This window comes from Echinops telfairi, unplaced genomic scaffold (genome assembly GCF_000313985.2).
Source record: "Echinops telfairi isolate 266 unplaced genomic scaffold, ASM31398v2 ScPeMD7_7458;HRSCAF=8496, whole genome shotgun sequence".
Classification (NCBI taxonomy): domain Eukaryota; kingdom Metazoa; phylum Chordata; class Mammalia; order Afrosoricida; family Tenrecidae; genus Echinops; species Echinops telfairi.
The window spans coordinates 48556545-48559080 of NW_022111358.1; positions in this window are offsets into that span (position 1 = coordinate 48556545).

A 2536-nucleotide genomic window follows, 5' to 3' on the forward strand; every position below is an offset into this window, starting at 1 on the left:
CTGTTTCTGGATCGTGGCCCCTCTTGGGAGCGTGTTAAGGACAACTATCCTTTCTCTCTGTGACACCATGGCCGTCATCTGGGCCAGGGCCGGGCAAGCTGGATGTCCAATGTGTCCATCTCCTCCATCTGGGCAGTCCCCTTAGCACTGCCTGCTGGAGCCCAGCCCTCCCTGCACACCATGGGCCAGTCTACAGGGCTCACACCCCCTCACATTTCTCTGGAGGTGCCTCCTGGGTGCTCAGCGGGCGCGCTGGTCAGAAACCATTAAACTTGGAATTGCCTTCCTCAGCAGAGAGCCTCGCCTGCTTGGTTATTGAACTGGAGCTCTGCACTTTCCTGAAGCCCCTGCCGAGGTGCCGGCCACCCCGGGCCCTGAGTCCCAGCAGGCGCACACTGGCGCCCAATTGCTTGTCCTCCTGTGGGCGGGGCAGCCAGAGACTGCGGGGCTCCAGGACACATGGACTCCCTGTTCTCAGATGAGTCTCAGGGGTGGGCAGGAGGGACGGGGTCATCTCTGGAACAGGATGCAGCATCCTGGGAAAGGCAGTGCCCGGGCCTGGGCCTGGCTTGGGGCCGGGAAGACAGGATGAGCTTCCTGTGGCTGTTGTGACAAATGATCACAAGCCTGGTGACCGGACATGCAGGACATGGACTCTCCCGCAGTTGGGAGGCCGGTCGGGCCATGTGGTCCAGCTGTGGGTGAGCTCCTTCCAGGTCACCTTCCCGTTCCCGTGGCCCTGGGCATCATTGGCGTGTAGCCCCTCTCCACCTTTGCAGGTGACTCTCCTCGGTGTAGAAACTGCCCGCCGATTTCTCGCATGCCAGGGCAAGAGCCAGGGCCTAGCCAGGCAGTCCAGGCCGACAGCACAAGAGATGCTCCACTCGGTCACCAAGGCAGAGAGATACCCTAGTTCCAAGTCAGGTCCCATCCTCGGGGCCCGGAGGCTAGGGTCTGGGACACCATTCAGCCCACCACAATGGCCTCCAGGTGCGAGTTCCCTGGCCTTCACCTTCCTCTCCAGTAGAGCCATGAAGGACTCATGCTGGTTTGTCTTCTCTGTGCCCACTGCCAGCGGGCTTGGTGGCCAGGGCCCTCAGTCTGAGTGCCGGTGGGCAGCGCAGATGCCACCTCCCACCCATGGGTGCCAGCAGGCCTCCAGTGTCCTCCTTCCTTCACCTCTGGCCATGGGGGGAGCAGGGCTGTCATGCCCAGCTCTGGTCCAGGGCCAAGCCATGGGCATGAGGGCATGCCCTCACCTCCCCTCTCAGGGCTTTCTAGAACACTGCTTCCCAGGCAGCTGGGACAGGCCCGAGTGTTGCCCCCAAGGCTTGTGGAGGAGGGAGCCAGGTTTATACAGGTGTGCCCTGTTTATGTTCTCCTCAGGACAGACAGCTGGCATGGGTGGGCAGCAGCTGCCCCAGAGCTGCCTGGTGGCTCCCTGGGGGAGGGGCTGGTGCTCACCGATAGCAGATGGTCCTTTCCGGTGCCCCTCCCTCAGGGCATGCTCCACCCTCGCCCCTTCACGTTGGCATTTAGGTCTCCACCCATTTGTTCAAATATTCACCCTGCACCTGCCGTGTGCCAGATCCAGGACTTGGCAATGGAGGTGGGTGGAAGTGCCAACAAGGTACGGTGCTGCCTGTCAGAGGACTTGACCAGAATTTAACTGTGGCTCCTGCTTCTGTCAAAGGCATCTGCTCCATCTCCCTCCCTCCCCAGGCAGCGTCCGCCTGCCACTCAAGGTCCCTTGCCCTCTACTGCCCGAGCTAGAAAGGGCTGGGAAACCCAGTAGGTGCACCAGCACCACAAACGTTAGCACTTTCATGAAAACCAGGTGAGTCAGCTAAAGAAGACAAGGGCCCCTTCATAGCGGTTCACAACCTGTGGGTCGAACGACGCTTTCACAGGGGTTGCCCGATTCATAACAGTAGCAAACTTGCAGTGATGAGTAGCAACAAAAATAATTTTTATGGTTGGGGGTTCACCACCTCATGAGGGGCTGTATGAAAGGGTCGCTGCATGAAGAAGGTTGAGGACTACTGCTCAGGGGTTTGCCACCTGGCGCGGGGCTGGGCTGTGAGTCCTCCCCAGGCACCTCATCACTCTCAGATGCCGCCCTGCAAGGGATGGTAAGTGTGCATCCCCTCGAGCGTTCACATTGGGAACACAATGGCAAGCTGGCTTCACTGGGATCCAATGAGAGGGCACTGCCCAGATCACGAAAAATACGCTAGGTTACAGACAGGCGGAAGAACAGGAGAAAGCAGCCCATTAGAGTTCTCTGCATGCAACAGAATAAAGTTGAATCCCTACCTCACGCCATATAGAGAAATGTACTCACAATGGAGCAGAGCCTTCAATATAAGAGCTACACCCATAAAGCACCTGGGAAAGAAAGCATCGAGCTTTAGGCCCCGAGGATTGGGTCTTAGAGATAAGACCAAAGACAAGGCGGCAGAAGGAAGAAGTAGATACATTGTACATCACCAGAATGAAAACACTTGGCCTGCTAAGGGCCTCACCCACCGAGAGG